Source organism: Equus quagga, chromosome 8 (assembly GCF_021613505.1).
Source record: "Equus quagga isolate Etosha38 chromosome 8, UCLA_HA_Equagga_1.0, whole genome shotgun sequence".
NCBI lineage: Eukaryota > Metazoa > Chordata > Mammalia > Perissodactyla > Equidae > Equus > Equus quagga.
Window position 1 is genome coordinate 27,282,106 of NC_060274.1, and position 25,149 is coordinate 27,307,254.

Here is a 25,149-nt window from a genome sequence, read left to right on the forward strand (position 1 = left end):
AGATATTCTGTGCTCTTGGATTGGAAGAATTAACATCGTTAAAATGTCCATACTTCCTAAAGCAATCTATAGATTCAACGCAATCCCTATCAAAGTTCCAACAACATTTTTTACAGAAATAGAAGAAAGAATCCTAAAATTTATATGGAACAACAAAAGACCCCAAATAGCCAAAGGAATCCTGAGAAAAAAAGAACAAAGCTGGAAGTATCACACTCCCTGATTTCAAATTATACTACAAAGCCATAGTAACCAAAACAGCATGGTACTGGCACAAAAACAGACACACAGATCAATGGAACAAAATTGAGAGCCCAGAAGTAAACCCACACGTTTATGGACAGCTAATATTCGACAAGGGAGCCAAGAGCATACGATGGAGAAAGGAGAGTATCTTCAATAAATGGTGTTGGGAAAACTGGACAGCCACAAGAAAAAGAATGAAAGTAGACCATTCCCTTACACCATGCACAAAAATCAACTCAAAACGGATTAGACTTGAAACCATGAGACTTCTACTAGAAAACATAGGCAGTATGCTCTATGACATTGGTCTGAGCAGCTTATTTTCAAGTCCCATGTCTGACCGGGCAAGGGAAACAAAAGAAAAAATGAACAAATGGGACTACATCAAACTAAAAAGCTTCTTCACAGCAAAGGAAACCATCAACAAAACGAAAAGACAACCTAACAACTGGGAGAAGATAGTTGCAAACCATATATCAGATAAGGGGTTAATATCCAAAATATACAAAGAACTCATACAGCTCAACAAAAAAAAAACCAACAACCCAATTAGAAAATGGGCAAAAGATCTGAACAGAGATTTCTCCAAAGAAGATATACGATGGCCAATAGGCATATGAAAAGATGCTCAACATCGTTAGCTATCAGGGAAATGCAAATCAAAACTACAATGAGGTATCACCTCACTCCGGTCAGCATGGCTATAATTAACAAGACAGGAAACAGCAAATGTTGGAGAGGATGTGGAGAGAAGGGAACCCTTGTACACTGCTGGTGGGAGTGCAAACTAGTGCAGCCACTATGGAAAACAGTATGTGGTATCCTCAGAAAATTAAGGATAGATCTACCATATGATCCAGCTACTCCACTGCTGGGTATTTATCTTGAAACACAAAGAACTTGAAAACACAAAGGCATAAAGATACCTGCACCCCTATGTTCATTGCGGCATTATACACAATAGCCAAGACTTGGAAGCAACCTAGGTGCCCGTCAAGGGACGAATGGATGAAGAAGATGTGGTATTTATACACGATGGGCTACTACTCAGACATAAGAAACGATGAAATCCAGCCATTTGTGACAACATGGATGGACCTTGAGGGTATTATGCTGAGTGAAATAAGTCAGAGGGAGAAAGTCAGATACCATATGATCTCACTCATAAGTAGAAGATAAAAACGACAAAAAAAACAAAACCCATAGCATTGGAGATTGGACTGGTGGTTACCATTGGGGAAGGGGGGAGGCAGGAGGGCAAAAGGGGTGAGTAGGCTCACATGTGAGGGGATGCACTATAATTAGTGTTCGAGTGGTGAACATGATATAATGTATCCAGAATTTGAAATATGATGTACATCTGAAAAAAATAAAAATTAAAAAAAAAAATCAGCGAGGAAGAAAGAGTGAGAGGGAGGGGTTCACTTAACAACTAATAGAGCCTGCCACAGACATGCAAAAGAACATCTTCAAATGTGGACAAGATGCACCCTTATTACAGAATACTGTAATGATATGTGATTTTAAAGGTTTTTCTGTAAAGTTCTGGAACCATGGAATTTGTGTCTCTCCACATTGGCCAGACAGCATAAGAAAAGGGACTCTCGTGTGGTGAGCATAAGTGAGATGCAGTCACATGGCAGCAAAGTAGAAAACCAGTAAGGAAAACTCTACTTATGAACGAATGTGGCCAATAGATGCTGGGAGCAGAAATATATCATGTTTATTTGTATTTTCTTTTTTGGCATTTGGATTCACCAGTGTTAGCCGTAAGCCTTAGTAAATTCCGTTAAGTGGAAGACCAGAAATATGGGTCAGAAGCAGAGGTGAGGGGTCCCTACCAGGAATCGTTTGTGAGGCATAACTAAGCCCTGGAGATTGGGGAAGAAACTGGATTCTAGGATTTATGATGGGTGGGGTGGGTGGAGTTATTGTTATTGGGATACTGCAGTAAGAGCTGACTTTTATCTGTCACTTTGAGTTCCACATAGATACACAAATAATCAAGTTTGGGAAAGGCTAATAGAATGAACTTCAGACGCTTTGTTCTGTGGCTCCAGTAGTCCCATTCCCCGTTGAAAAGAAGAATCTGAAAACTAGCAGGATGTCCCTTCTACTGGAAATCTACTAATAAAGGATGATAAAGTCTATCCAAACTAAGGAAGTCTAATTTTTTAATAGCTCATGATTATCCCTCTTTCTCTCATTCTCTGGTGTCACACATGCCTCACTGGGATAGGCAGGCAGACAGCTGGCTTTCTTTTCTCTTGCTTGTTCTTACAGAGTTGAGCTGATCCTAAGCATCCCTGGGGCAGACAGTCATATTGATGCCATGATGGGAGCTTCCAAGTCCACAGGATGTGAAGGAGGACACAAGGGTACAAAACTGACGGCATCACGTCAAGGGTCAGGGAAGAGACTATTTGGTGCCTGGTCCCATGTGGAAGCTTTAACACTCTGTGCGTGGAATTCTTCATCATTTCTCCAGTAAACTCCATCTGAATGTTTAATGTCAATGTTCATTTTCAACATCTCATTTGTTTTTGTTAGGAAATCTATATCTTCTGGCCAATTATAATGTTATTAATATCGTAAGGATTGAGTCAGATTGTATTTATTTCACTTATTCATTCACTCATTTCTTTATTTATTGGGTACTTTGCTGGACACTGGATCCAGACTAGTGAAAACGACAAATAAATTCTGCCCTCACAGAGCTGGAATTGTAGGAAGAAGACGTAGCACCAAGTTCAGCAGATATAAATTCATGAGAGTCTTGCTTATGCTCGCAATTTATTAAATTCTCTGCTCAAATGTTGCCTAGTCAAGAAAGGCATTCCTAGGCCAGCCTGTCTGGATTCTTAAATAAAAGTGATAATACAACTTGCTCTATGTTTAGTCATTAAACCGAAGTTATATATGGATGTACATTATATGTGTGTAAAACTCATGTGTTACATATATTTTATATGCATAAAATATTAACTTTTATATTTATATTAAATACATTGACATTAATTTTATATGTATAAAATAACTTAAACTATAATAAAATCTATAACAAAGGCTGGTGAACATTTGTTACTTTCACACAAACATGTATATTGAAGAACAGAGCACTCATAACAGAATATACAACAAGAAGATGAAGATCAGTATAATGCAAAAGAGTTCTTTTTTCCTGATAACATAAAATATTATAAGAAGTACTGTAAAATGCTTAAAGCTTTTATTTACCTCTTTTGTTGTTGAGCATGAAATGATAATGAAAGTAAAGGAAGAGAATATTAAATTTTTTTTTAAAAGTATACAGTTAAAAATATGTCCTTCTCAAAATAAAAAAAAAACATCTTTTCCTGCTAGTTATTAAATATTGGTAACTAGATATGTATGCATTAAAAGGTGAGTGTGATGGCTAGAGGGACCCACACTAAAGGTATACAGGGGGTTTTGGGGAGAAAGAGGAAAAATTTTAAAAAATCTTAAAAAAAAAGTGAGTGTGATACTAATATACCATCCAAAAATAAAAGCCAGCCAATAAACCATCACTACTCAAAAAAATCACCCATGGTCTTAAAGCTTCTGAAACAACTTTTATCCTCTAATAAAATATTAGTAAACTCATTTTCAGGTCTTTAGAATCTGTTCAGACTGATGAGTTTTGAGCTAATATATTTCTACCAAAATGTAATGGAAGGATATTTTGCATTTTTCTTTCACTGCATATTGGTTTTTTTCCTTTTTTCACTTGCTACCTGCTTAAGTAGGTCTTTTTTTTTTTGGCTATGCTAACTTGAAAACTAGAATTCCATGTCATTGTTTTTTTAAAAATCTGAATGATTAGTTCTAACTGATTAAGACCTATGCCCCTATTCTCCTCTGTAAATTCCTGAAACTTATCAATGCCTAGATATTTTTCCACAAACAAAAGCATTACTTTAAAAGTTTTTTCTTCTTTTGTTCTTGACATCTACTCTACACCCAACAAGAAGTTGTGTGCTGTATTTTAAGGAGAGTTTAAAATTATGTTGTCCTTGACTTTGTAGACAATGAGACATTTTGGTAAATAATTTGTTGCTCTTTCTTTGATGCGTCCAGCCACATCCCGGACTCCTTCGGTGAAGAGTATTTTCAGGGAGCACCTTTCACTACAACACTTTTGAGGCTTTTTATACCCAAGAACGTCTTTACTCCCACCTCGTATTAAAAACATTTACATGCACATAATACTCTTGGTTCAATTTTTTTCCCAGTGTTTTGAAAATATTATTCCACTGTGTTTTGCTACCAGAGTTGATGATTAGAAGTCTGGTGTCAATCTGATCTGTGTTTCTGTGGGAGTGATCTGATCCTTTTCTTTAGAAGATTTTAGAATTTTATCCTGGTCTTTAATCTTTTGAAATTTCTTCTTAAAAAATGTGTCTAAATATACGAAAATAAACACATACCATGAACATGTGAGTGGACTAAAAGAATAATATCGTGATCAGGCAAATTTTACTTGAGAAATCCTAGATATTTTCAACGTTAGTAATCTCTTAAGGTTATTCTCTTCATTGACATAATAGAAAAGCATATCCTCCTGGTCCTTTAGATTATGAAAACACACTTTGTAAAATTCAAAATGAAGCTGATAAAATTCCTTATTAGTCTAGGAATAGAAAAAAATTTATTTAACATTATCAATGAAATCTAGCAGAAACTAAGAAAGGTCAGATGTAAGAATCATGCCTATTAAACCAGACTCTAGACAAATATATTCATGTATCATCTATGATCTTTTTAGCTGCAAATAACAAAATGGAAATTAAACTTGCTTAAATGATAGGAAAATTTATTGACTTTAAAAACTAGAAGATGGGATACAAGTCAGGCTTCAGGATTGGCTTGATCCAGTAGCTCTGTCTCTATGTTTTTATAATTCACTCATACGAGATATCTGTGTTCATTTCATTCTTAGGCTCCATATTTTTCATGGTGGAAAAAAATGGATGTAGCATTTTCCAGACATCTGACACCCCTACAAGGATATCCAAAAGAAAAGGATGTATCTCTTTTGGTGGATCTCTTTTAAGACAGAAGAAACTTCACGCCCAGAATCCTCCAGCAAGTCACTGTCCATTTCTGTGGTCCCCGAATTAGTTCATGTGCTCAATTTCTATTCTCCACTTTGGCTAAGGGTAACATCATGATAACCGGCTTCAGCCTGAATTATTGGACCTTCACGGCTAGTGTGACGGGATTACTCTTGACCAGTCAAAGCTAACTCTGAAGCCACGGTTGGGTCAGTTCTCTCTGAAGCAAATGGGGTGCTTTGGGGAATTTTGAATATCTGATTTTAAAAGTCAAGTCATCGATTGAAAAACAGAGCAGGTGAATAGCTGCCAATAGTGGCCTCTACATTCCCTATCATCAGAGGTATTTTAAATTAGATGACAAGCCCTAGACGATTCAAAATTACCATAAAAAGAAGAAGTAGAAGACACAAATATTGGAGAGAAGTAATTGGAAGAAGATGCCAAGTTGTCATTTTATCGTATTGTCTTATAAGAAATAAAATAGAGCTAACTGAAAAACTAGACTATTGAGTAAAATGACTCAGTACCAGACCAACACTAGAAAATTACTTTCCTACACATAAGCAATAACTGATTAGAAACTGTAAAAAACATCCCCTTCACATATTCATAATAGTCACAAATCTCTGTTATATGTTTAGATAAGTCACATAATGGGCAGGACCTACACATCTAAACAAAACCTCACTAAAGGACCTAACCTGGATAAAGGACTACCCCTGGATAGCATGATTAAATACTAACAGTTTTACAAAATAAAACATAGAGAACACCAAAATGGACCAAAGCATTCCTCAGCAATATTTCTTCAGAAAAAGCAAGAAAAAATTGTATGATCTTATTGTTTTTATTTATATATGCCTTAAAGAATAGGACAAGCCGTCTCTCTGTTTCTGGTTTCAGTTTGCAAGTTTTCAGTTTTATCCAACGTGCTGCAAAGATAGAGTTTACAACATCTAAACAATGGAAGAAGAGTTCACAGTTTTCTGTGAATCCTGGAAATTATCGAGTTCAGTGCTCATTGACTATCTGAATACTGGAATTATCTAGGATCTTTAAAAATTATTGGTGTTCAGGTCCACACAGACCAATTATATCACATTTCTGGGAGTAACACCAGGCCTCTGGAATTTTTTAGGGTTTCCCAGGTCATTCCAAAGTAAATCTAGAGTTGACAACTTTTGACTAAATTCTCCACCACGCTTTTTATGATGATGGTAAAGAGCTGCAGAAAAGAAAGAAAACAAGAGCATTTGTCTGGAAATTTGGAGATAATTGTTATAAATTGTTGGACTACAGAGAAATTGATGAGCAAAGCATCTTAACTGTTCAAAGACAGTGAGCTTTAGAAGACTAAACGTTTAGAGGAAAGGACAGAATGCTTTGGAATTCAAGTATCTTTTCATTCTCATAAAAGTATAAAATTGCCTAGAAAATTAATTCTATCAGTTGACTGTGTTGCCGTGAGAGATTCTGTGGAAGATGTGGCCGTGCCCTAAGGCTGAAGCGGAAATCCAGTCTCTGAACAGACTCAGAAGGAGGGGAGAAAGGGTACAGCCCAGAGTGGATGACTAGGAGGTGGGGAAGTACGACAGGGACAGATCCAGAGTGAGAAAGCTCAGTCACAATGGAAAATCGAAAAGCAGACTGAAAAACAATTGGGGCCAAACCTGAGATTTCATAACATACTACGTTTTTCTTTGTTTCATCCCTGACCTTGCAGTGCCCCAGAGACAGCAAATGCTGTGTCCTAGGCCTTTGCCCAGTGCCAGTCCTTTAAGATATTCTCTGCTTTGCAAATATCTAACATCAACTGTGGAGCATCTGAAAACAACTTAAGATGTTTTGCAAACAAGAAATTACAGTGTCTCTTTCTAGCACGTTGTTGCTATTATTATAAGGCTATTTCTGAAATTCAAAGGGCTTGAAAATGTTGAAATACTATTTAACATAGAGTTCATTTTAAGCTGAATCTTTTCAAGTTGCATCTTAGCAGGCAATATTTTCTGTTAGTTGATTCTGAACATGTTATGCATCTGGAAAAGTTTATTTTAAAATAAATTTGGAAGTGTTCTTATGTATCAAATTTCCTTTTCAGTAATTCTTTTTTAGTAATATATATTTTTGATTTAGTGCCTTTAACTGTCAATAACAAAAATACTTGCAGGTGGGTTGGGGTAGGATAAAGGAAAAATTGCAGAAATCATTATTTCAAGTTGCAAGTGCTATTTAACCATTTGAGTTTGGTAAAGAAATATTTTCTTACAAAATTTTATTTTTTAATAACCCTAAAATTTTCACACAGTATACTATATTAGAACTCTTTCTAGTATGGAAGAGTTTGCCAATTTCTCTACTTTGTAACAATATAGACAAATATATTGGAGACTAGGATTTACTCCTCTACAAAATATTAAACCACATTTATAAGAAGAAAAATTTCCTACTGACCTATTTATGCCTCTTTACCCAGTGGCATTCAATAATTTACCAGATACTTTATGCTTCCTTTATGCAGAGGTTGAATGTTGTCTTAATAAATATAGTCAGTGTCTCTGACGTTAAAATATAAAATATGATTTTATAGAGAATGTTAAAAATATTTAAGTTTTCATAAATTCTAATTTATTTTTAGCTGGTGCACCAATCGAAGGTCTAATGAATCCCTGTGCTACTGAATTGAAGTTCTACTGAAGATCCCTAATGCCCTTTGGACTTGCCAAGCAAACCCTAGCCCACCTTGTATATTAAAGGCCAGGGAGAAAAATCTAAGCCCAAATTTTACAACTGCTCAGATCCCAAGACAACTTCCATAGGCAGCAGAAGAATGAATTTAAGCCACATTTCTGTCCCCTGCAACCATGTTGATAGCTAAAACTGGAAAATTCTGACTGACATCCGCTCATGAACACCTCAGAGAAAAATACTCGGACAGCAGTAGTCTGGAACATCTCACACCACAAGCTGTTCAATGCTTGTGGACACACAAAATTCTCCTCCTCCTAGCTTTGTCCTTGGTCTTTGACTGAAACCATTTTAGACTTCCCCCTCAGATCTTCCCGTAAAATGTAGTTTTACCTGGAACATTGTTCATTTTTTTCTCATCATAATATTATTAGCACAGGAAGGTACTTCTGTATAAAGGTTATGGGAGTGTTGCTAAAAGAATCTAAACCATAGGTGATCAAACTCTTAGTTTACTTTTGGGTCATCTCAATTTTGTGGTCAGTGCAATGTAAATATTTTTCAATTTCTCCTTGTTATAGCTGTCACTTCGTGAGGTATTATAGGATGAACTGAGTACCTCCCTAAAATACGTTGGAGTCTTGGCCACCAGTACACCAGCATCTGACCTTATTTGGAAGTAGGGTCTTCCAGAGGTAGACCAGAGGTTGAATAACGCTATTTAGATGGCTCCTATCCAATATGGCTAATGTCTTAATAAAAAGGGGAAATTTGACACACAGAGAGCCATGCATGGGGGAAGACCACATGAAGACCAATAGGCAGAAGACAGCCATGTGCCTGAAAAGACGCATCTACAAGCCAAGGAATGCCGGAAGCTAGAAGCAAGGATGGATTCTCCCTTGGTGCCATCAGAGACAATAGCATGGCCTGGATGGCACTCTGATTTTGAATTTCTCGTCTCCAGAGCTATGAGACAATAAATTTCTGTAGTTTTCAGCCACTCAGCTTTTGGTACTTTGTTAACAGCAATCCTAGGAAACTAACATATGAGATTTTCGTTATCTCTGCACAATCTCTTAAATTTCCTCGTTTCACACGTTCTATTTTTCAAACTCACTCCGCATATTAGAATCATAAAACACTGTCTCATCCATTACGGTAAAGACACCTCTGATCATTGCTCCTGTATACGCATGTTAAAAACATGGCAGACGTGTCGATTCTGTCAAAATAATATTCTTTCGTGTCACATTTCATTGTGTGGAATGAAGTTGTTAGCCATTTACAGCAGCAACTGATCCTCAGCTTTAGTCAGACCCCTTGTCCCTTTCACATTGAAGGAGACCATCTACCCAAAGCAACCTGGGTGGGAGGAATGCTCTGGAACACCAGAGAAAATTACCGTTATAGTAGAAGCAAATGACATGAAAAATATTCCATTGAGAGTTCCTTCTAACAAGCCCCTGTGGATTTATGTCTCTTGTCTCATTTTTATATTACTGTTATTCTAGAATAACCAAGAATGGAAATAGAAAGCAATTTGCTTAAAACTTCAGTTATCCGGAAACCAGCTTAAGTAACCAGTTCTAAGTTCAAAAAGTTCTAACAGAAAAATTTGTGGACTTAAAATACATTACCCTAAATGCATGCACCCAGGTGAGATGCACATCCCTTGGTCTCTCATTCAAAGCCTGTGCACTTTTAATTTATGGACGATTCTACAAGCAAAATCCACTCATTTTCAGATCAACTACATGGAAAGGTAAGAAAGTCCTCAAATTGAATAATTTCATTCTATTTTTGAAGCAATGCAAATGCATTAGAGAACATTCGGCATATATAGAAAAACAAACACCAATAGATTAAATTGCCTTTAAAAACACCTATTAGCACTTTTAAATTCTGTCTGCATTTTTACCTGTGTACACATCTGTCGTAATAAATGCCGTATGTTTGTAACATGTATTCTTTCTCCTTTACTATTTTACATTATATCAAAGATATTTTCCATGCCATTACTTGTTGGCCACCACAACCATTCTAGTCTATTTAATTCCATTAAAACTATAAATGAAATTATGCGTGGGTGTTGTATCAAGTATCTAAACAGACAGCAGTACGCAGTGGCAGATGGAACTGTGGCTTGGAGGGACAAGGTGAACGTCCCTTGAAAGTTAACATGTGACCTCTAACACAATCACACAATGCTTCTCAGTAGCTACTGGATGATTCATCGTAATTCTGCGTGGCCAGCGTCATTCCAAATGCTTGAATTCTGTACCTCTGAATCTGCCGTTTAAGAAGTCAGAAAAGCATTCAGTACGCCAAACACTTGAGTCTCCTTTGTAGAATGTTTAAAATTAAGGTGAGCTTTAGCTCAGAGTGGGATCTTTCAGATATGGAAAATGAACTCATGAACCACACATGTGGTGCTTGATTGGAGCAGGTTAATCACGTGCTACACCTGGCACCCAAACATCCACTCCTGTAGTGGGCAAAACCCTGATGGGCCAATCCATACACCGGGCGAAGAACCATGCACTGATCTGGTGGAAAAATCCCTGCTGGTGAGGAAAGATTAATATGACCCAATCCGCAGGATTGCATGAGGTCCATCCAGTTGTGAAAACTGCTCCATTTTGTATTGAAACTAGATTTTGAAACTCCTCTGGAAAAATTAATCTTTCTTATAAAACAAAAAACAAAAGCAACAACAACAACAAAAATCAATCAATAATGTACTACTCTAATCATTAAAATATTTTGGTTGACTTTTTAAAATACATAGAAACATGTATTTTCTTCTTCTCCTAACAACAATCACAGGTGACTAGCCCTACTTAAACATAAGCCCCCATGCTAACTATTGGATTTGCACTAATGGTAAAGAAAAGGGAAATAATATTTATTTTTCAGCAGCTTGAAATGAGTTAAATTGACACACACCACTCAATTTAATCATTATAATATTACTATGAAGTGACATTACCTCCATTTTACAGATGACGAAACTAAGTCTACGATGAGGACGCATGGCTAGTATATGGAACATCCAAGATTAAAATTCTTATCTTACTCCAAAGTCTGCGTTCTTCAGCAACATACTATACTGCTTCCTTCTTATGTTCTACTAACCGGACAGGTCTTTCTGAAGTTCGGAGAACCACACAGGATCTTTCAAAGCTAGTAAGATACCTCTTTTTTCCTTCCCCATTTAAACTTAGCATAAAGCAAAAAGTCAAGTTGAAACTACTTCAGCTGCCCCTGTATGTCTCTCAAACCCATCAAAATACAGTTCTCACCATCTACTCTCTAAGGTCCAGAGGCAAAGAAGAGGAAGATAAGAAGAGGAGTAAAGGAAAACAGTAGAAAGAATAGTGCAGTCGACAAAGGAAACAGGATACAGAGGAAGAGGAAGTAGATGAGAAAAGAGAGAAATACAGCCCTTCATGCTGCACTTTCCACCTACTGTATTGGAGAAATACACTTGTACAACCACAGCCTGGAAATCACTGATGGGGGAAAGTGTGTGCACACCCTTGCATTTCATCCGTGCCATTTTTTAGTGTCTTGGGCTGTTTGGAGTCCTTCAAAATTTCTCAATGCTGACAAAATAAATAGAAAAAGTAATTCTAGAATTTAGAGGAAGACAGATGAGTCACAGATTGCGTACTTCATCAACTGTCATCTCAGTTTCAATTTTTCTGCAGGACAAATCTTCAAGGAAGTTGGCCTGTCTTCATATCCTGACTTCACGATCTCTGTTGCATTTGGTATCATAAAATTAATTTTTAAACAGAGCAAAAGGAAGAGCAAGTGCATACTGTCACTTTGTGGGCTGGCCATGGAATTTGCCCTTATGCCTTTGCAAGCTCATTACTCCTCAATACTTGCAAAGTCCACTGATGATTGGGACTCTACTTAGTCCAAAAAGTAACATATTTTGTGTTTTACACATTTAAAAATAATCTAAGACATTAACAATACTTTTAAAGCATGACAACTTAACCTGAAAACAAATGTCAAGGCTATTATTCAGTATACTCCAGTATTTGGGTTCTGCACCCAATTCCAGTTCACTGGGGAGTTGGGTGGCATCCTCTACACCACCAAGCAATGCTCCAGACACCGGGAGGTATACCACAACTCATTTCAATTCTGACACTATCTACCCAGAGGTAGTATCAGATTCCACAGGTAAAGGGCTCAGTCCCACAACATCACCCTACACTTCAGATGACAATTGCAAGCCTAGGTTGTGATCAGTGCTTTGGACCAATGGGCCACAAATTGGAGGTTCCCACGATCCCCTCCAACTCAGGATGCCAACGACAAATGCAGGTTGTTACCTGCACTTCTGACTGACTAGCTGTATGTCAGAGATTTCCATGACCTCCTCCTTGGGTTGGTCTAATTTGCTAGAGTGGCTCACAGAACTCAGGAAACTCATTTACCCATTAGACAGCTGGTGTATTATAAAAGGATATAACTCAGGAAGAGTCATATGGAAGAAATGCATAGGGCAAGGTATCGGGAAAGGACACAGAGCTTCCATTCCCCCTCTGAGCGAGCCACTCTCCCCAAATCTCCATGTGTTCTCCAACCTACAAGTTCTTTGAACCCCGTCCTTTTGAGTTTTTATGGCGGCTGCATTACACAGGCATGGGTGATTAAATCATTTGCCATTGGCATCCAGTTCAACCTCTAACCCCTCTCCCCTCCCCACAGGTTGGAAGGTGGGACTGAAAGTTCCAACCCTCCAATTACAGGGTTGGTTCTCCTAGCAACCAGCCCCCACCCTTAGATAACCTGGGGGCTCTCCAAAAGCCACTTCGTTAACATGACAAAAAGCACCATTGTCTCTCTCATCACTTAGGAAGTTCCAAGGATTTTAGAAGCACTGTGTTAGAAACGGGTACAAAAGCCAAATATGTCTTTCTTGTTATAAATCACATCCAGCAAAGATGCAGGATTCAAGGTCTATCTGTGACACTTGGTTGTGCTGGGTGACAGGTGGCAATTCACTTAAGCTCTCTGTGTTTCAGTTTTCTATATGTAAAATAGAAATTCCTAGGATTGCTGTGAGGGTTAAGGAAGATGATTCTTGAAAAATGCCAAACATTGTACGATCCTACAGAGAATGCATTCAATAAACGCACTTGGCACTGCTTTCATGTTTATTATTATTACTGGCATAGCCAACGTTGAAATATCCGAAGGAAACAAGCTCACCCGCCCACAGACGTCCAGAAGTATGCGGCCCCTGTGCCATTTAGCATAGAATTTTGATTACTCCAATTTGTTAATGACCAGCTGGGTTCAAAACTGCACATATACACAAGTTAGGAGGGGTAAAATGAAATTATGAATTATTTGTAAAACATTAAAGTAAAATGCATTTTGTATGTGGTGTCTGGGCATTTGAGAGGAGATTCTCAATTTATGCTGTCAAATAACTGCCTGAATGACAGTTCAGGGACAGAATGGTCTAATAACCCTGTAGACGCCGGAGAAGCTGCGTGCAGCTGTTACCACGGAAAGGGGACCATCTTCTCACCTGAGACAAAAGCCAATCGTTCAAAAGGGAAGATGGCAGCAGAGAAAGGGCATTTCTTCAGCCATAAGCTAGTTAATCAGAATATGGTGGACTAGCATACTAAAGAATCATCTTAAGGGGGGCACAGAGTCTTGAAGTAGCTATATAGGCCAGTGGGCTGTAGGGGAGGGGTTAGGAATGTTGACCCTCTGGTGTTACAGACTGGCAGTTGCCACACCAGCTCTTTCAGTTTTCATTGATGATGGCTACCAGCATAGACTCTCTGTCCAGGTTCATCACATTCCTAAGAAACTCAAAACAACAAAGTTATTGACTTACGGCAGCTGGGAGGTAATGCACCAGCAGGGGTCATAAAATCGACAGAGCAGGTGGATCTCCTGGAGGGTGCAAATCCAGCTGGGTTAGTTAGCCAGAGCTCATTCAAACTGACAATATGGTCTTTTTTCTACAATATGGCTTCCCTTATGTCAACCTTGTGTGGAGCCAGTGTCACTTGAGCCTCTTAGGACCATTGGGGGGAAGCCTGTGGGTTGTCCTCACAGAACATTTGTGATCTACCTCTGGAAACATACCTGGAATTGCTGCACTTCTATGTTATTTGCAAATCACTGTTGATGCAACGAAAAAGTGATACACTACAAAGTTATCCTAAAGAATGAGGGCTTTCATCCTGGAATAAAATGCAATTTACTAATTCAGGATGTCTCTTGGACAGCTCAATAATAAGCCCAAATTATGAAAATATCTTGAAGGCAAGCTTTCTAGTTCATATCAGCAATTTCCTTCCTCATAGAATGAAGAACATTAATACACTAGTAATCACAAAATGTTATATCTGCATGACTATGCAACCACTAAAAATTCATGTTACTACTGTATGTCAAACATCATTCAATTAAAATTTAGTTTAACATATTAAATAAAAACGTACTCCAAGTTTTCTGCCTCTGGCTTGCTAAATGACGGTCATGTTACCAATCTGTGACAACAGATTATCCTAGAAATGTTGAGATCCACAAAAAAAGATGTTAAAGGGCACTATCATCAGAATTGGATTGTGGTGCATCCTTCTACAATTACTAGAAATATCCGGGGAAAATCGTTACAAGGCCATTTGAGAAAGTTCTCAAAAGTGAATTAAAATTTAGTGTGGGTATGATCGCTTGCTGAGCGTTTCTGAAGAATCAGACTGAGGCTTCTCCGGGTGAGGTAAAGCTCCACTAGGCGTGCTATTACAACAAAGAGAACAAGCAAACTCTTCAATCAGTAATAGCCATATACTACACACGTTGAAGGGAAAAAACCCTGGCACTTGTATCACTTCAGTTTGGGCACCATAAAGTAGGAAAAAGAACTGTGCCCTAATGTAAAGGGAAGTAAGACTTTCATTTCAAACCCTCCTTTTAAATCTCCCTTTTCGTCAGATTTAAACTTCTACTTTTTCAGCTGCTTTTGGTCTTTTACGTTGCCAACATGATCTCTTACTTTTAAGATGTAATTATCTTCCCAATTTTTTTTTAAACTTCTGAGTTATCTATTTTATTCCATTGGAAAGAAGTTGAAATTGAAGTCAAATGCCAACTTTCTCAACAAGAGTTTCATAACGTAATGGTTTGGTCTGCTTAATTTACTATGGATCAACAAAAAATCTCTTATTTATTATTCTCTAATAATGCAGTTTAGATAGCCAAAATTAGTAAACTGGACATCTCTCTTTCATGAAATTATTTCCTTTAATTTAATTTATGCCTCAGATACTCCTATGTTTAAAAATATCACAGTTAATCCTTGTTATTGCACTCGAAAAAGTTTAAAAATTGCAAATACAAACTGTTATTAACGTTTACCGAAAAAGGGGAAAAAAACCCAAGTGCTGCAATCGCTATTATTTGTAAATGTCCTCTGGGTGTAAGGTGGATCATTGTATCTCGATTTTACCTCTGCATCTGTGACCAATTTGTTGCATTTGTTGTAACTTGGTGTTATTAAAGTTGTGTCTTGGTATCAGTTCCCACTTGCGACCTCTAACTTTGCTCTTGCAGCGGCCAAAGGCTGCAGTGAAATCTTAATTCACCACTTAGGACCACGCTCTGCTGGTCACAAAGAGAATCACTGAGGAGACGAGAGAGAAGTTAGTGCAAAGTCACCGTCTATATTACTAAAATAATTCTGGAAGTCAGATATATAACTATATCTGTGATGGACAACACCCTATTAGCATCATTATGTGTAATTTAGATTCATAGCCTTTAGGACATATGGAAAAGAAGAAAATACTGGTAGGCATCATCGGCTTTTATCTGTTAGCTTCTAACTACGCATTATAATAAGAGTAATAAAAATGTATTATTCCTAAGAGCTGAATCCTGTGATGTATAAAATAAATTAAGATTATGTCATAAACAAGCTTTCCACAGATCTTTTATAGCAACCTTCAGTTTTCCAATAGGTGACCATTTGCAGCAATTCGTGTCAACCAGCGGTCTCACACACTGAGGGTGCTGCCCCACGGCTGTAGGGGAAGTGAGTTTGATGAAATACAAATGGAAAGTGTAGCAGAAAATTCATCCCACAGCAAATGCCTTCTAGACTGTAGAAAGTGTTCTGACAGTGGGCAAAAGATTTTGGGATTCTGAAGGTGAAACTCTGAACCTATACGGAAGGACTCTACTGAGCACCCAAAACAATTTAGTGGCCATTCAAATCCCTTCGCTCAAAGGCTAACCTAAACCTGGAATCTTGGAAGCTCGATTGGAGTTGGGGACTTGGAACACTATGCAGCCGGTTTGCAATACCTGGCATCAATAATATTTGTTTGCATTTCCCTAGGGTTTGTTGAATTCCAAGAGAATATTCTGTCCACTGCATATTTATTAGGATTTGAGAGTTGGGTAAGTCTAGCTAGAGTAAAACAGTAGCATCCAGACTTTCACAGAACATTGAGCTTTTAGCTAGAAAATATGATATCCTGCAATGAGTGCAATATTGTGATTTATAAGAAATATATATTTGGTCATTCACAAGACCAAAATATATTTTTCATATATATTTGATCTTTGTCCATGGCTCCTGGTTCATAGCTCTCAAACTCTTGGAATTTCCTGAGTGATGAGAGCAATAGTAGCATCTTTTGTCATAGCATTTGGTCTCTTGTCCTCTTGTCCTCAGTTCCTGAAATCTCTTCACAGCCATAAAGGTCAAATGGGTGTCTTGTTTTCCATAACACGCCCCTTTCCACTACAACTGGATTTATGTTAATGAGGTGACTTTTGGAAAGCACTTAAGGATGGGGCTGGTTGCCAGAGGAACCAATCATGAATACAATGTGATGAGAATGTAATGATTTCCAAGGAGGGGAGAAGGGCTGGAGGTTGAATCAATCACCAATAGCTAATGATTTGATCAATTGTGCCTATGTAATGAAGCCTCCATAAAAACCCAAAAGGTTCAGAAAGCTTCCAGGTTGGGGAAACAGAATCCTTCCCCCTGCCACTACGCCTAGCCTCAAACTCCATCAGGATAGAAGCTCCTCAGTATCCTTTCCCTGTGGAATCTGATGCTATCTCTGGGTAGATAGTGTCAAAATGGAGATGGACTGTGGGACACCCAGCTGGTGTCTGGAGCATTGTTTGGTGATGTGGTGAGAAAACCTCCCTCTACCCATTGAAATTGGGTCCAGAATCCAAATAGTGAGTAAATATAATTTTACTGAGTCATGAAATATATGAGTTGTATGCTTCTTAATCAGAGAGTATTATATAAAACATGATGTATACCATGGTTATAAAGATGCAGGAGAGCCTGAAAACAGAAGGAGATTTGTCCACTCTCTTTTACCCCCATTAGAGGCAGCAGTCCTCCTGGAGTTTTGTGGTACACAATCACTGGCTCTCAAGAAATGCAGATATCAGCTGTGTCCTTAAGCAAAGGGCTATGGTGTGCCCCTTGCAACCTTTCTGATGCACAGAGAAGTGTCAAGTTCAATGAAATCCTTAAATGCGCTCAATTAATTTAAATATATGAAAGACCTGACTCCTCACCCCCAAGAACTTATAAAACGAAAGGAAAATGAAAAGTTTATGAGCCTTTAATTATACATCAGGGGATTTTGCTCAATATGAAGCTTTTATAGGGTCGTAATCTAATTTGAGAGAAAAAAACAAACCTTGGGTATCATCCAAGAACTAAAGATCTCACTTCTCCTTTCCCTCTTCTCTCTCTCTCTAACCTATACATGTTTTGCGTTATTTGCATTGCATTTTATACATAGTCCATGGTCCATAGTCTCACACACGTACACACACGAATGTTGATACATTATTACCTACAGTAACTCTTATTTTATTCAGATGTCCTTCATTTTTACCTTATCTCCTTCTATTCCAGGATCCTATCCAGAATATTGTGTTGCATTCAGTCGTCATTTCTCTTTAGGCTCCTCTTGGTGTGACAATTCTCAGATTTTCCTTGCTTTTGATGACCTTGAAAGTTTTGAGGAGTACTGGTGAGGTATTTCATAGAAAGTCCCTCAGTCAGGGTTAGTTTAATGTCTTACTCAGACATTGACTAGAGGAATGGATTCTGGGGCAGAAGCCCACAGAGATAAACTCCACAAACATTACATTCTCATCACATTGTGTCAAGGCCACATATTGTCAACATGACTTACCACTGTTGACATTGACCTGATCTCCTCATGGAGGGGGTCTTTGTCAGTTCTCCTCACTGTAAAGTGATTCCCTTTTTTCCCCTTTCCATACTGTATTCTTTGGAAAGAAATCATTCTGTGCAGCACAGCTTAAGGCGTAAGGAGTTTTGCTCCACTCCTTGAGGGCAGAACAGCTACATAAAGTATCTGGAATTCCTCTGCTACATAAATTATTTGGAATTCTTCTGCATGGAATATTTTTCTTTTCTCCATTTTTCCAACGAGCCTTTTCAGCCGGTTTTCCAAGGAGCCCTGATTCTTTTCATTGGAGAATTGTATTAAAAACTGAGATCTGACTGTTAGAGGTACTCATTGTAATTGGAGTATCATTGCTTTTAGGCCCTCTTACTTGATAGAACAAGGAAATATTACGTGTATGTATACATGTATCTATAAATATTTCCCTATTTAGACAGCTTCATCTATATTAACCTAAAAAGAAGTTCATACTGATCCGTCCAACACTAATCCATGACCACATGGATAATTCTAGCTTCTTCCTTCCTTATCTGTAACTTCCTCCAACAATAAAAAAAACCTGGTTCTTATCATCCACTATCTATTTATTTAATAGGTTATTTACAATATATATGCACAATAGTTTAAGAACTATTGAGTGTACCCTCATGGTAAACAACTTTATCAACTAGTGTACAGTGCCTACGTACTGTTCCTTTTGCCTTTATTCTTACAGACTCTACTCATTTCCAAAATCACATAGTCCAGCATCTTTTTTTCCCCATCCCCTTCTTTTAAGTTGTTTCATCCATTTGCAATACAGTTAGATACTTCTGTCACATTCTGCATTCCATCCTGGGTTCTCTTGACCTCCTGAATGATTTTTAAAAATCTTGAATATATTAAAGTTTACTCTTTCTGACGTAAAGTTCTATGGACTTTGACAAATGCATAACGTCACTCACAATTACCATCATCTATCATTATAGATTCTACAAAATACCTGACCAATACTCCTCAAAACTCTCAAGGCCATCAAAAATAAGGAAAATCTGAGAAACCGTCACACCAAGAAGAGCTTAAGGAGAAATGATTACTAAATGCAATTTAGTATCCTGGATGGGATCCCAGAACAGAAAAGGGAGATTAGGTGAAAAGAGAGATTAAAAATAAAGAAAATCTGAATAAAATATGGGTTACAGTAGATAATGTATCAATATTGGTTCATTAATTTTGACAAATGCACATACTAATGTAAGCTGTTAATAGGGAAAACTCAATGTGAGCGATCTGGTAATTCTCTGTACTATCTTTGAAATTTTCTGTAAATCTAAAACTATTGAAATAAAAATTTTATTTAAACTAATTACATCAAAATAAATCTATGAACTCGAAGCAATTCATATCAAATTCAAATAGAAGAAAATAACTTCCTGAGTACAGGATAATGAGGAGTTTTTTAAACAACATTTTTGAAAGATAGAAAGCAAAATAGTGGCACTCAATTAATTCAAATATATTGAAATAAATCTCTGTTCATGACAAAGAGGAAAGGCAAACCACAGGCTGTAAGAAAATAATTTCTAACCAGGTGGACATTAAAGGGACAAAGATCTAGGATTTATAAAGAATATCCACAATATATTAATAAGAAGAAGACGAACTGCAAACAGTTAAGAGAAATAGACAGTCGTGGCAAAGACTATGAATGGGCAGTTCACTGAAAAGGAAAACAAAGTTTACAGGAATTTGAACAGACAATCTACTTCATTGTCTGTAAGGATAATCCAAATTAAAACTATGAGAAACCATCAAAAGTCTGACAAGCATTGAGAAAGACTGGAGCAACAAGACGTCTCGCTCACTCCTGAAGGGATTTAACTGACACCATCATTCTGGAGAGGAATTCGGAATAGCCATTACATTAAAGATGCCAGCACCCTACTGTCCAGGAATTCAAAACCTAGTCACATATATTAGAGCAGTAGTTTAAAAAATATGTTAACCACCATTCACAGCAAAAAATAATTTTTACATTGCAATCCCATAGCCACGCAGCTTTTTGAAGAAGAAAAAGTTCCGTGAAACGATACCCTTACTATGTGTGATACATTTGGAAATTTTCTTTTATTCTCTTCTCCCATTCATTCCATTCTTTTGTATTTCAATGTTTTAGGATCAAAGAGACGTGTACAAGCGTGTATATTGTTGAATTTTTGTAACAACGAGAAAGTGCGATACTTAGCAATTTATCAAGAGAAGAATGGATGTATAGGAAAAATTAATGACAGACAAAATTGCATCAACTTAGTAAAACTCAAAAATACATTAAGATACAATTCAACTACAGAATGATACTTTTATATAAAATTTAAAACATATGAAACAAAATTATCTATTTTGGGGTGCAAACAAACAATAAAAATCTAAAATAAGCACAGGAGTGAGAAACTTAAGATTTGGGATAGTGGTTACCTCCTGGAAGCAAAAGAGAATGGAACTGAGAAATAATACAGTAGTTGCCCCCGTATCTGTGGATGTGCTCCAACACTCCCAGGGGATGCCTGAAACCACAGATAGTACCTAACCCTATACAGACTATGTTCTTCCCTATGCATACAAACCTATGATAAAGTTTAATTTCTAAATTAGGCACAGTAAGAGATGAACAACAATGACTAACAGTAAAATAGGACAATTATAACGACATACTGTAATAAAAGTCACGTGAATATGGTCTCTCTCAACATATCTTAATGTACTGTAGCCACTCTTCTTCTTATGATGATGTGAGATGATACGATGCCTGCATGATGAGATGAAGTGAGGGGAATGACGTGGACATTGTGACACAGCCTTAGGCTACTACTGACCCTCTGATGATACGTCCGGGGGAAGATCATCTGCTTCTGGACTGTGGTTGATGTGAGTAGTTGAAACTGCACAGAGCAAAACCACGGATGGGGGGGACTACTGTATGCAGGAGGTTTTAATTATATTTGCAGTTTTAATTCTTAAGCTAGAAGGTGGGCACTTGGAAATCCATTTAGCATTCTATTTTTAGTGTACTTAAAATATTTTATTAGAATCAAAAAAGGAATGCAATGCACAGAAATAATTAAAAAGAGAAATCTCTGAGAATATTGTGATACTTATCTTTGCATAACAACTTTATTCAAGCTAAAATAATTAATTCAACTTTGGTACCCTCCTAGAGCTAAGATATGGCATATTTTCCATCACCCTATTGAGTGAATTCTTCATATTTCTCTCTGGATTTGAACCTTTATTAAGCTCCCATAAACTGCTCAGTTTTTCCTGCCACTGAAAAAACCCAGAACTGACTTGATAATTTTTTTTATATATAGGAAAATGATTTTGCATAACCGCAGTATGTCATCAAAATTCTACTTGTAAATCTGGACTGATTAAAGAGTAAACCCTCGATTGCATGTGGATATTACCCAAGCTGAATCTGTTTAAATATTATATTAAGGCCAAGCAGAAAGATGCTTCCATTTGCAGGTTTTTGAACAAAAAATAAAATATCTTTGAAAATGAATTCAAGGAGCTGAGGAGTGTGAGCTGAGCTGTTCGATTTAGAAGAACAGTGCATCTAGACATCCTGTTAATAGTCCAGTAGCAAGCAATTTAATGTGTAGATCTTTGGTTTATTTTTATTAGCTCACAGGGAGATCCAATTTATTTAAATCGATGCTTAGTTTCCGAGGTACACTCCATCTATTTGAAATTATAAATTAAATTGATGACAAACATTATCAATGACCTTACAGTATATCTGTGTCTTGGTTAACTGATGTCCACTTGGAAAAGACAGATGACAGCACTGTAGGGGCTATCTGATGTAATGAAGACTGAGAACATCTGCCTTTCTAGAGAGAAGCATGTTTGCCATCAATCTGAGTTCCAGCAGTTCATTTCAGGCAGAACCAGACAAAATGGAAAGTAAACGGAAAGGAGCTGTAGTTTCAAAAAGATCTGAATACACTAACTTAAAATGTGGGCAAGTGGAATTTTTATGTTAAATATATGTAAATGAGGAAGAAAAGCAAAAGAAAACATATGAGTTGTATTTCCCTCTAATTTGGATGATGGATATTGTTGCTATATAGCTTTTTTTTAATTTCAAAAATATGTTATATTTTGGTGTACAAAATACATTTCCTATGTGTAAAATGTGAAAAAAAAATTAGCCTTCATGATCCACCATCCAATATCAGAAATAAGACATTAATCATATCATTGCAAATATTAGTACGTCTTCATCAATTTTATTCATTGCCTACCCCCACCCTTACAATAACATAATTTTAGTTTGCTGCTTTTTCATATATTCAAAATAATGTCATCATTTTTGTAGCTGTGTACTTTTCTATACATCTGCTTTTCTCCTTTTTGGCTTGTTTTGAATTGATTGTGAGTTGTTTTGTTAATTCTCTTTTACATATGTCCAATCCACTTGTTTGAAAGCTATATACTCTATTTTCCATCCTCCTAATACTTTTGATAATTTCATATTTTTGATGGAATTTTAACAAAGTCTAAAGTTAATATTTTACATCCTTTCCATAATAATAGTTTTATTAGAATATTTTAATCCTAACACCACACTCCTAAGGTACCCACATTGTTTTTCTGTATCTTAGGTCTGTCCCTTTTCGTAATCCTACAAATTAGATTTTTTAAAATTATTTTATATAGAACATCCTTGTTCATATTAAACTTAAATGCCTACCTATTTCCTTCCTCATCATTCTTTTTGGCATTTCTTGATTACTGAAGTATATTTCTTATAATTGTGTTAAATGAAGATATATTAGTGGTAAACACTCTCAAATTTTTATTATCTATAACAGCCGTTATTTCACTCTCCTGAAAATATAATTTTGGGGGGAGCACAACTGTAAATTTATAGAATTTTTTCCTCACAATACTTTGAAGATATTATTCCAGTTGTTCTGGCTTCCTTTTTGATCACAGACATCTGCTGTCATTCTGTCATAGGTGACATGCCTTTCTCTCCATCTCTGGTAATGGGCACTTTCTCACTGGTGTATTTAGATCTGGATATTGGGGCATTTATCATGCTTAGGATATGTTGTGTTTTCTATATCGCTAGGTCATAATACCCATTCCCTCCCTATCAATATTCTCTACTGCCCATACCTGATATAGTTTATAAAATATACTTTATATCTTAATATATCTGCTTCCCTTGATTAGAATGTAAGCTCTATGAAGGAGGCAATTTTTGTTTATTTGTTTTATTCACTTTGTATTTATAGTGTCTAAGTGTGCCTGGACTTCACATAAGATTTAGATGTAATGCATGTGAAGATAGGTGAGGGTATGGGAGTTGAAACTGTTTTTGAGGGGAAAAAGTACAATCTGGGAGCAACATAAAGAGTATAATGTATAGTTATAAATAATATATAAAAATATAAGTTTAAATTATATGATATACAAATTACATAATATATAAAAATAATATAAATTATAAGTATAAAAAATTATAAAGTATTTTCAGTTCCCTGAATAACAGAGGAGGTAACATTGTACAACACTCTACTTTAGTTTAAAAGTTAGGCAAAATATTTTTAACCTGCTTCAAGACACAAGAGAGCCAATAACATGGTAAAGAACTACCAGAAACAAAGAGATATACATTGATATACGTGTATACGTTAATATAGATGTATGTGTATATATATAAAAATATATATTCAAGAGTATTCTGTAAGCAGAAGGAAAAGGATCCCAATCAAATCTCAGAGGGGAAAAAACGATTGAACAATAAAGAAAATAATAAATACATTGGAAAATCTAAAAGAATAGTAGCTGTTTACAGCAGAATAATTGATTTGGAGGTCTAAAACATAGGCAAATTGGTATACATGACAACAATGACATGTAGGTTAGGAGAAGAGAAGATGGAATTTAAGTGATCTAAGTTCTGTAAAATGTCTGGACAGATGTCAAAATTACAAATTAACATTAGATTTAATGAATTAAAGAGACATACAAGGAATAGAAAAAGAGTGCATTACTTCCAAACTCATTAAGGACAATGCAATCAATTAAAACTACTTAAACCAAAGTAAGGCAGAAAAGGCGGAGGCCCAGTGGCATAGTGGGTAAGTTTGTGTGCTCTGCTTTGGCAGCCAAGGGTTCGCGGGTTGGAACCTCAGGTGCAGACATACACCACTCATCAACATCCCCTATAAAACAGAGGAAGACTGGCACAGATGTTAGATCAGCGACGATCTTCCTCATCAAAAGTAAATAAATAAGGCAAAAAAACAGAAAGAAAAAGATCATCGGCAAATGAATCAAATAGCCCTTGACAATACGGTAGTTTTGAATTAAAGATATGCTGTTCATTTATTAAAATTTAGTGGGCTAAATGCTATAATTAAAAGAAAAAAGGTTTTAAGTTATGATAAAACAATAGTAAAACTGAAATAAATGTTATTTTAAATGATATAAAAGACATCACGTTGTTAAAATAAACAATGGAAAAATGTATACCATACAAACTTAGGTAAAGAAAAGCTGCCAAGTGCTTAGCAACTATAGAGAAAACGATTACAAGAGAAAATGATGTAAAATAGAAATCAACAGAAAAACACGGGAACTTTAAAAATTAACAAAAGCAAAGGGAGAAATAGTCCATTCCATACAGTGAAGGATTTTAATATTGCTCTTAACAACTGATAAAGAAAGAAGAGAAAATCAGTAAGAATATAGAAATCTTGAAAATCATGATTAGCAGACAATACAATATCCAAATCTAGGACACTCCACCCAACTACTGCAGAAAACATACTTTTTATTGGAATTGCGCACTCGACATTTACAAACGTTCACCATATCGTGGACCAGAAACAATCTCA